Below are 12,500 nucleotides of genomic sequence, written 5' to 3' on the forward strand. Positions count from 1 at the left end.
AGGCATTATACAGTGCCATTATTTAAGAAAAGTAATTATTTTTTTTCTTAAACAATGTCATTGTATAATAGCAATAACCCAGTTCTGGATGTGGGTAATGCTGGATTTACCCACAGTTGGCTTTGTTTGGCCACTCGGGCTTCGCCCTCGTGACCAAACCACGCCAACCGTGGGTAATTCCAGCATTACCCACACCCAGGCTTGGGTTATTGCTATATTAATTCATGGCATATTTTAAATACAGCTTATGAATAAAGTCATGATACATTTGTAGTGGTCATTGATATAGCCACCATAATCTAAGCCATCCTGTTCTAAACATTTTTTTCTTGATTTTTGTTTTCAAAGCATATCGTTTTCACTAAAAAAAAAATAAAATAAAATAAAAAATACTGTCATTTTTGTTTTACCATACCATATGCTAAAACTCCATTCACACAGGCAGTCATAACACACTTCTGTGATGAAGAAAATATAAAGCAGGTGCATTCTGGTTTCAAAGGTGAGTATATTCTGAAGAATGGTTGAAATGTGAGGAAAGTGTAACCCGTAAGTAAAAGTGCAACAGCTTAAATTTACAAAACCCTCATGACATCATAATCAAAAGGAATAGAAAAATATAACTGTGTCCAAAATCTACATTTATGTCAGTGCTGGAATCTTTGATGCAGGATCTGTTTTAATTCATACTGGAAGGTGACGGAAGAAATACTTTTATAATCAAGCTCTTTGGTTTTCAACATCTAAGAAGAGCTGTGTAGTCAGGATGTTTTATAGCAGATGCAATCTTTGACAAGAAATTGTAAGGCTTTGTAATGCCAGGTCTGTGTAATTATTTATTTTTTTCTTAAGCCTAGAATGCAAGATTTTATCAACATTGTCAACAATTGCCATATCTAATATCCAGGTGTCTTAAAATCAAAATGGAGATTGAGATATTAATTTTGTCATGTATAAAACTTCCTCAGAAGAGACCTGGCACTATTTGAAAAAAAAAATTGTTAGTGTGATCATAGCTTAAACTAGTCAGTGTCAATATTTTATATGGATGGCGTAAAGCACAAGCATTATTTCAGTATTGAGGAACATCTGCATTTACTCTCAACTTTAAATAACATTTTAAACTTAGCTAAAGAAAAATAAAATCCAGATATGCAGCAGCAAAGCAAAAGCAGTTTCATTTGAGGTGAAAAATGTGAAAATATATACTGCAGAGTCTTGTGGAACAGAATTGTTTTCAGTAGTTAAATATCTGAAAGTGATCAAAGATTTTAACTATGTATAAAATCAGCAGTGAATGTTATAAAACTGAATGGCAATATATTAAATGTATAATATTTATGAGTCATAATGTTCAGCTTAATCTATATTGTCTGTTCTTGTCAGCAAAAAAAGGAATCTGACAGCATGTTATGGACACTGGCTACAGAATATGAAACTATAAAATTGTGAATGTGCAAAACCAGTAATGAGCTCAGAGGGAAAAACAGATACTAAGTAGTTTGACATTCATTCTCTTAGTTGTACATGTCCAGTTTGAGATCAACTATTCATTTGCAAGGTTTCCAAAAACAAAATACTGTTGGAATTTTTTGGGGTACCTAAAATTGATAATAATAATAATAATAATAATTTGATTATATTTGCATAATAGTTAAGGTCTTCAAGCCACAGATACAAACTGCAGGATCTGATTCTGACTTTGGCTTATTGGTTAGGCCTGTAATAATCTGTACATTATTTTCTTAAGACTATCTCTAAGTAGTAACATCATTGTTATGCATGGTATTCTCAGGGAAATGTTCAAATATAAATTTATTTGTTTACCTGAAAAATATGTCCTAATGACAGGAAACAAGCATTTAAAAAACAAGTGGGAAAACATTTTGGTGATAGATGAATATTTCAGAGATGTAAAATTGTCTCAGTTCTCTGTTTGCATTTGATATATGATATATAATATATATGTCATAAAGTATATAATGTATGACAAATGATATACAAATTAACACATATACAGAAAGAGAGACTACATGAGTTAATCTATAGTACTCAAGGAAAAAGAGACAGAGAGAAAATTCCTTGAACACCTGCTGCAACAAATATTCTACCACTGCCATAAATGTAGATTTTAGACCCATATTATACCATGACCCCCCATTAATATTCCAAAATGTGCACGCTGATTGGCCAGCGTGCACATTGTAAATCGACTTATACTAATGGAAAAAGGTCCGGTCACCCCAACTTTTTCCATTAGTATAAGTTTCTTTTAAAACAGTCTCGCTATGTTAAAAGAGTTTAACATAGCGACACAGGTTTTAAAGCTGTCTCACTATGTTAAACTCCTTTAACATAGCGACACAGTGTGTAAAAAGCAACGGAGATCTTGCTTTCTCCGTTGCTTTTTTTTTAAACCTGTCTCGCTATGTTAAATGGGTTTAACATAGCGAGACAGCTTTAAAATAAGCAACGGAGATCTCTGTTGCTTATTTTAAAGCTGTCTCGCTATGTTAAACCCATTTAACATAGGGAGACAGGTTTAAAAAAAAAAGCAATGGAGAAAGCAAGATCTCCATTGCTTTTTACTGTTTCGCTATGTTAAATGGGTTTAACATAGCGAGACAGCTTTAAAATAAGCAACGGAGATCTCTGTTGCTTATTTTAAAGCTGTCTCGCTATGTTAAACCCATTTAACATAGGGAGACAGGTTTAAAAAAAAAAGCAATGGAAAGCAAGATCTCCATTGCTTTTTATTAGCTATGTTAAATGGGTTTAACATAGCGAGACAGCTTTAAAATAAGCAACGGACATCTCCGTTGCTTATTTTAAAGCTATCTCACTATGTTAAACCCATTTAACATAGCAAAACAGTAAAAAGCAACGGAGATCTTGCTTTCTCCGTTGCTTTTGGCCACAGCTCTGATGTACTGCGTAGGCATGCGCAGTACATCAGAACTGCCGCGGATACCAGACAGCTGCGGAAGGGCAGCAAAGAGGCATTATACAATGCCATTATTTAAGAAAAGTAATTATTTCTTTTCTTAAATAATGTCATAGTATAATAGCAATAACCCACTTCTGGGTGTGGGTAATGCGGGATTTACCCACGGTTGTCTTTGTTTGGTCCCTCGGGCTTCGCCCTCGGGACCAAACCATGCCAACCATGGGTAAATCCCGCATTACTCACACCCAGGCGTGGGTTATTGCTATATTACTCCATTCCTTTTGATTATTATGCCACAAAGTTTGGATTACTCAGCAGGCCAGAAGTTGAAAACCTGGAGATGCATGAGCTGAAGAGGCTGTACTCTGCAGACACATGAACAATGACTAAGTACAGACAGAGAGAAGTCTTATTTCACAGAAATAATAGTGGGCAACTGGATCAGCCTGACTGTAGAAACAGAAAAGCAAAAAGTAAGGAGTGCAAGACGCAGACATAATAAAAATATTACAAGACATAAGATGGAAAACAGAATTTTTTATGATTGAGGAAGATCTCCTGGTTACTGTATAGTTAGGAGAAACTGAAGATGATGTGAAGCAAGTAAGCTCACATCTGCCCTTAACACTGATATTAATAAAAGTGAATGTGAAGTGACAGAAAGGTCTGCATACTGACAAGCCACTTCAGGCCAAACTTCTACTTCTGCATGTTTTATATATCCAAGAATACCTTCGGAAACCACCAATAAGTGCCAACGACTGCCAAATAAGTTATATTCCACAGTTTATTGTAACAAAGCACGAACACGAACTGATACGACAAGCAGATAAAACAAACAAAATTTAGTGAACGGAAAAGAGTTAAGCGCTTTCAACCATAATAACTGGTCTTCATCATAACTGTTTCCGAAGGTATTCTTAGAGGTACTGTGAAGTATTTCTTATTCTGATGTTTTATATATCTATGTGTGTATATCTATCTATATATATATATATATATATATATATATATATATATATATATATATCAATACATACATATATCTATATATATATATATATATATATATATATATATATATAGATATATATATATATATATATATATATCTAGAGAGAGAGAGAGAGAGAAATACATCTATATATATATATATATATATATATATATAAATATATATATATATATATATATATATAAATATATATATATATATATATATATATATATATATATATATATATATATATATATATATATATATATATATATATATATACACACACACACACACACACACACACACACACACACACACACACATATTTGTATAGCTCTATCTCTATCTTTATCTGTATGTATATCGATGGAGACAGAGGTATTTATATATATATATATATATATATATATATATATATATATATATATATATGGGTCGACCTGACAACACCGACACACTACAAAACCGACAACGAAATCACCAACACCACATAACTGAAAGTTCACAAACTCAAAACCTCACATGCCCGACACACCACAATCCCGACAATCAACAAACAAAACAAATCCCCTGTCCAAATAGCACACACACAACACAAGCACACCAAAATCCTCACAAACCCACACTAAACCTTACATACACAGCTATCTATAACCTTAACCCAAACCCTAACCCTAAGGTCCGTCACTATTGCACACTCACCTAACTCGCACCCTAACTCACTTAACCCACCCCTAACCCTAAAGACTGTCACTATCGCACACTCACCTAACCCGCACCCTAACCCTAACTCACTTAACCTGCCCCTAACCTTAAAGACTGTCACTATTGCTCACTCACCTTACTTGCACCCTAACCCTAATGTCCGTCACTACCGCATACTTACACAGCCTTTTCACATGTCAGTGTTCTCAGCATCGGGGTTTTCATCTGTCGGTTATCTCAGTTTTCGATCTTCTGGTGTCGGTGTTCTCATCGTCGGCGTTGTCAGCTTTCGGCGTTGTCGGGTAGACCTATATATATATATATATATATATATATATATATATATATATATATATATTGATTTGTTTATTTACTGCCTGTAATTACTTTTGACAAATTTATTTGTAATAGCATGATCTCTCTCTATCTTTCTTTCCTGCCCACCCTCCCTTTATAAGAGCTAATAGCTTTAAGGACATGAAACTACTGAATACCTTTGAGTTTGATTTCAATATTTGCTTTCTATAGTTTATAGAAAGTCTTAAAGATTAAATTTTCTGTATAAAATGTATTATGCAGAACCTTGTGGGTTAACATTGTTTTCAGTATTTAAATATATGAGCATGACAGAAGTGTCTAAACTATTTATAAACACATATCTGCAGTGAATGTAATAAAACATATTGGTATTTCCTCTCATCCTTGCCACTGTATTGTTTTCTTGGAAGTGCTGCAGGGATGTATGCATATAGTCCCTCGCTCGCTTGCTCTATCTTTTTCTCTCTTGCTCTGTCATTTTCTCTCTCTTGCTTTCTTTTTCTTTCCCTAGACACACATGTACACCTATACATATGCACGCACAAAAAACACACATATATAATCTGCATCTGCCTATCCATCTATCTTTCTATCTATCTATCTATCTATCTATCTAGCAGTTTATCTATCTCTCCAACTATCTATTTCTATATAGCTTTATATCCATACATAGAATGACATAGAATATATATATACTTATATATGCACAGACAAACATATGCATGCATGTATATTTTTAAGTGGAAAGAAAATGATACGTTCTTATATTGAATGCCATTTGACATAACTAACTCACTAAAAGGACATTTCATTATTTGTAATAAAAAAATAAAATAAAATAAAATATCACTTTCTTCTATGGAGCTTTATACCACACACATATTTTCCATAGAATGGAGACAATATATTCTTCCAAGCTTAATTATTTCAATTCAGAAGCACTACATTTTGAGAAAAAGATCAATTTTCCCAAGTGGTGGTTTAATTTAATCAGCTGTACTCCATAAACTAGGTTTTATCCTTCTGGCCCTGTATAATATCTCATATCCTCAATAATGCTCAAGATAAAACATTTGCACCCACTCTGTGACAGCAACATCAACGTCTAGTGCACATATCAGTCCTTAAGTTTCAAGTGACTTCTGTGAAACCCATCTGTCTTTGATTTAAACTGTGAACCAAATGTCATAAAACATAATACATACGCTGTTTTCTTTGAGCGGCTATGCTGCTATCATCCTTGAAGGGGGGGAAATGTGGATTCCATTCCTCTCAACTGTCCAGATTTTCACAGAATGCCCAGATTTATGCCTCATATTTTTGGTCTGTTCTCATAAAAATTTGTAGTTTTCTGGATTTTTGAAGCAAATCAGTGAAGACTGAATACACTAAATAATGACAGGCATTTGAGTTTCAGACTTCATATCCTCCAGAAAATGCATAGTAACACAAGATCTTTTTTTCCAGCAATGTTTTAAGTTTATAAAGCGATATTTAACATTTGGCCCTATTTTGGGGGCTTTGTTCTCCCACCTTCATTATTTTTGGCTTTGTCCAGATTTTTGTATTAAGACGTTGAGAGGTATGGTGGAGTGCCCTGGTTAATATAAAAAACTTCAAGATCACCACAGAAGCCTCAGAGAAAACACAGGTTGCACAGCTGTCTGAGGTCAAATGGACTTCACATAAGCAGCCAATGACTGATTGTGCATCTTCCTTATTAGTCTTGAGAACTAGTCAGATCAGCCTACAATGCAATAAAGGCAATCATGGAGTAACCAAAACAGCTCAGTACAAACTGATTTTATATCAATCAAATTACTTCAGGAAAACTTGTTAAAACAGTAATCAGAAAATTACATTCATGTTAAATTAATATCCATAGGACATAAATCACCTTCACAACCACCCATACAAAGATGAACGTAGCAAGATATGCTTCACTAAATACTTAAAATATAATTACATTTGATAACAGTAAATACATTTTATAAGCACAAGCCATCCATTTCAATATGAAATATAAAACATGCACACAAAAGTAAAATCTGGAATAACTTTGAAACAAATCTCTCCTACATTAAAAAAAGAAAAATGTGACCTCTCCATACAAATACAATTACAAATATAAAAAAGAAAAAAGTAAAAATCTGAAAACCAAAAAGGCAATTTCTTCAATAGGAAGAATGAACAGACACACCCAAACTGAGTAGGACAGTGACATAAAATATAAGCAAAAACTTTTTAGAATATACACAGTAACAAAAGCAAGTCAAAGCCTTATGTGCACCCTTCTCCAAAGAATAAGCAAAAAAATGAGGAGTCCTGATATTATTTTGCTCCACAGAATACTCAAACTAAGAAGTACAAAATAAATGCAGAAGTATATAATAAAATATTGAATGATAATAGAAAGGAGAAGACAACTGACACACTGGAAATGTGATGTTTGGGTACACATAAGATTTCCTGGTACTGAGATGGAGGGAGCTTATTATACAATCTATGGTACTGTTAATGGTGATTTTACATGTACACTATACCTACAAAACACAGATCCTGGGATTCACAAAACAGTGCAGGATTAAACAGAGCCAGCTATCTTCTGCTTACTGCATAGGCGAGACAAGTCCCACATCTCATGAACAGTGAATAGACCAACAGCTCATTAAATATCCTTCATATGGCTACAACACTCACTGCAAGAAGAGCAGATAGGAATATTATGCGGTTGTGCACCTGGTGCTTGTTCAGTTGTCCACATCACCATGACAGATGAACGCTATATATCCATAGGTTTATAATTAAGTATTAGGCTAGCTGCCCTTATGGGTCAGTTTAATTCTAGACAATTTCTCTCAAAGCTGAAAATAAAACCCTGTACCTTGTATGTATGAGGTAGACACTTCAACAATTAAGCCAACCTCCAACTCTTTAAGCCAACCCTAACTCGTAACACTGAGTTTTGTCTAGGAAGACAACTCATGACCTCCCACATTCCATACAGTTATCACCGCCTCTGGACTAATAATGAAGGACTATCATCTGCACACCTGGATGGAGCTCAGCACAATCTCACTCACACTGTGGGAGCAAGAAGACAAAAGTATATGCAGCAGCTGTATTTAGCCAGGAAGCTTTTGTGCTGATCTACTTTTTGACCCACTTAGCTATAGCTATGTGTATATATATATATATATATATATATATATATATATATATATATATATTTATCTATCTATCTAGAGAGAGGGAGAATGAAGGTAAGTTGGGGAAGGTAGTAAGAAGTAATAGGAAAGTAAGAGGATTAGGGTAGATAGCAGGGACATGCTAACAAATATTCAGCAAAGACAAGACTGGTAGCAGAGGTGCTAACATACCAAGTATATGGAAGACAAGGGAGAAGGAGGTATTAGACACAAAGAAGAAAGATTATGGCAGTGGGAATGATTGAACAACCAAAAGGGGCATGCATGGATACAAAAGGTAGGAGAACACCAGGATGGGATAGGATGATGTGCTCATCTACTCTCCTTTCCAGGTGTAATTCACTGGGAGATTATTCCCCACCATGTTCTCCCTCACCACTAGGCTCTGACTCTGATGTTAATGACAATGCGTGGCAGGGATGCAACAAGTTGTGAGAGGAAGGACTAAATCTGGCCAATGTGGGCATCCTGTCACTCATCAATAATTTCCCCCACCTACTCATCTCGCTGAGTTTTGAGAATTGCATGTCATCTCCACTGATGCTGCTTGCTGATGGTGTTATTGCAACTCCTTCCTGAGTAAGGCCAATGGTATTGGCCACTGCTGGTGATATCACTGTGAGATGGAGGTCAGTGTGGAAAGGATAGCAAGAATGATGGTGTTGGGGGGAGTACAGATACAGTGAATAAAAGATCAAGGAGGAATACCAATTCTGTGCAATTGTCTTCCACTATACATAAAATAAAGTACTTCTGTTACTCTGTTCAGAAATTCACCCCCTGTTTAGCACCTCTTTCCTCATAGATAGAGGAAATGTAAATGTTCCAACATTTCCTTGTTCAGCTTATCTCTGAGTTATTTGTATGCAAATGTGAGAGCTAAAAGTTACCATGGGAAGGTTAGGCTAGGCTTCTTAAGATCCGCACAGATCACTAGACTAGTAAATACCTATGAACCTATGATCTTGAATCCTTACATGTGCATTTGTAAGGTGTGTTTATCTAGGTTTAATTAGATTAAAGGGTTGCAATGGGAGTATAAGAGAAAATATGAAAAGAAGAACCAAGCTGCAGATAAAACATGAGGTCAACAACTAACAAATGAGCAGGATGGTGGTGGAGAAGGTGGTCTAATTTCTTGGGAGACATACCCATTTTCATTCATTAAGAGAATGTAAGTTTGGGCAGAAAAAAAAGGGAAGTAAGACACAGGTGACAGGCTTAGGTTAAGTTGCAGGAATAGACAGACAGGTGGTGATAACACAGTTAGGGAGAAGGAACACTATGGTCAAAGAGACATCAGACAAACAGAGGGAAGACAATGCTGAGAGGAAGGTTGTAAAACCACTAGGGGTAGGTACTGTCATAAAAGGGAAAAGAAACTCTGGGATTGGGATAGAATGGGGTTCTGTAGTTGTAGTCCGCACCACTTGTGATTGTGAGAGAGATTGCTTGCCACCTTAGGGGCCATCATCATTGGGCCCTCTCTCAGATGGTGGAGACAGTGCTGGACAGCAACACAACTCAGTGAGTCACTAGACAAAGTCCTCCATCTGACTGATTCAAGCATCGCTCATCCTGTTGATTATCTCCCCCTCATTGTCTGCCAAGTGCTGGTGGGTAACAGTGATGTCACCTCCACTCACACTAATATCAGTGCATATAACTGTGCCAGCCTCCAGAGCAGGACTAGCAGAAGTGGGAGATGCAGTTAGGACAGATGTGCAGGTGAATGTGGAAGGCTGGGACACAAATATTGTAGGTGCTTCTGGTGGGGGTATTGTTAGTGCTGTTAATGCAGTCAGCTGAGGGGTACTGGCAGGTCTTGCTTGAGGGATGAGTGTATGGTTTGATGCTGATGCATATAACTGTAAAATAAACAGAGACACAATTAAAACAGAATTATATATATATATATATATATATATATATATATATATATATATATATATATATATATATATATATATAATACAAAGGAACATTACAAAGAGGGTAATAGAGAGAAAAGTATTAATGCAATGAACTGACATGTATTTTCAGTACAATTAAAATACACCTTCTACACTTAAATCAACAGTAAACACACTCACCAGTTTAACAAGACTACTAGAATAGATAAGCAATGTTCAATGTTAAATGTGTTTTACCTACAAACTTATTGTGTATGTTACGATTTTAAAGTGTTTGCCACCTCTTAGTGTAGGGTCAGTGACCCTATTGCCCAGCCAAGCATCTAGTCCTTTTTTGAAAGCAATACATTTCTCCATCTTCCAGAAATAAGGAGGTAGAGAATTTTACCATAGACTCTCCCTAGGACAGAATTACTTTTCTTAAAAAGAAGGAACTTGAAGTGTTTACATCTATAAACAGTGGCTTTTTTCTAATAATAAAGCCATGTTCCATTTATATAGCTACCCAAAGATGTCACAAATGGCAGTATTCTGAACGCATGTATAGATCATAAAAAGGTCTCCACCTCACCGAGTGATAGTTAATTGAAAATAGACAATATCTCCAATCGTTTACTGTAACTGTGTTTTGTAATGCTCTTAATTCCTGGTGAAGCATCTTGTATCCCCTCTAGGTTACTAATTTGTGAACAGATGTAAGAGCAAAAGGATAGTCCAATTATATTGCTGGTCTTATCACTGACCAATGGACCGGTACCAGCACTCTAGCATCTCTGCTAGCTTTAGTTTGAAGAAAGTTTTTAAGATCAATATATAATTCAATATGTAATTATTTCCTAATAACTTCCAGTGAATTTGGATCAAAGGAAAAGCTTTTCTCTATCTTGATTCCTAAATCTCATAGTAGCTACCTCCTTCAACAGTATATCCACAATTTATTTTTCCAACATGTCAACCTTTGTGTTTTTTACATTAAAATCAGTCTTATTAAGCGTTGACCATACTTCTGAATTATCTTTATAATTATTGCATGCTGATCCACAATGTTATTTACCACTACCCCAGTTTTAGAATCTTCTGCAAAACTGCTCAGCCACAGCTCACAAGACAAAAGCAATTTGACATAAAGATTGTTAAAACTGTAGGACCCAGCACATACCTCTGAGGAACTCCTAGATAAACTGGTTTGGCATTTGAGATAGAATTTCCATTTTTACCCAGCAACGTCTACCTCTTAACCAGTTACTAATCCATCTAACAAGTCACCCATTTAACCTTTATGACCAATATACACATAATAGCTTTATGTAGTACTGTACTGATGGGTCTATATTACCACATCAAAAAAAGCTGATAATCAAACAGCTTTATAACCGGAAATGCTGATAAAAGAACTGTATTGTGAGATCGCGGTAAAGTGAAGATCGGAAAATTTGCCCTTTCCTCACTGCAGTGCGATCTCGGAGTTGGTATATATAACTGGTGGGGGGGTGCAATGCCCCGCAAACGCGAGTTCTATTAACCGCATTTTTGGTTATAAAGCCGTTCGATTAACGGCTTTTTTGATGTGGTAATATAGACCTGTATCAATAGCTTTGCTATGTCCTAGTAAATAACATCTTCTGAAAGACCCAAGTCCAAAGCTTCCAAAAATAGGTTAACAAAAGCTGAGCAGTCTAGTTTAACGTGAGCATCCTGCAGCGAATACATATTGATTTATATCCAGCGTAGGTTTCAGAAAATCTGTTAACAAGGTGATAACACTATCTCGTAACATTTCCCAATAATACGTTTTAGACTTATGGGTCCTTTGTTTTCCATAGACATCTTGCTCCTCCCTTGGTATAGGCACTATCAGAACTTCTTTCCAAATACCTGAAACATATTACAGATCTAATGACTTTTCCAATAATAAATGGAAATCTTTAGGAGATGTAATTTGGAAGAAAAGGGGACCTAAAACCACAGCCATCATTGCCTGTATGCTGATAGAGAAAGGATTAATGTGATGAGCTGCTTGGACAAACATACAGGTGTCTGTAGTCCAAGGCACAGTTATGGGATATCCGAGTCAAATGTACATATAAAAACACAAAAAGGCTGTTCAGGCTTACATTCCCCTCACAGGTAATATAATCAAAACAAATACGCTTATTAACAAAGAGTATCTGTGGCACCCATGTTCATCCCCTCAAAGAAAATGTTGCTTATACATATTCCTCATGTCTAATGTTGTAGTTGCTATACTGAAAAAATGACCCCTCAAGTTAAAAATTATCAGAACCCACAGGTTAGGATAAATCTGAACCCACTACCATCGTTATAATGTGGAAGCACAACCTTAACATTTTGAGTCACAGAGTCACATGTTCAAGTATATGGCAAGATGTATATACACACACATACAC

General features: G+C 35.6%; 1 protein-coding gene across 1 annotated transcript in view; it reads left to right on the plus strand.

The window, feature by feature from the left end:
* IL1RAPL1 (interleukin 1 receptor accessory protein like 1) overlaps nt 1–12,500 on the plus strand; it is a 4,037,132-nt gene that overhangs the window by 3,911,342 nt on the left and 113,290 nt on the right. The window lies entirely within an intron of this gene.

This window comes from Protopterus annectens, chromosome 5.part0, assembly GCF_019279795.1.
Source record: "Protopterus annectens isolate FY-2018-M chromosome 5.part0, PAN1.0, whole genome shotgun sequence".
Classification (NCBI taxonomy): Eukaryota; Metazoa; Chordata; order Ceratodontiformes; family Protopteridae; genus Protopterus; species Protopterus annectens.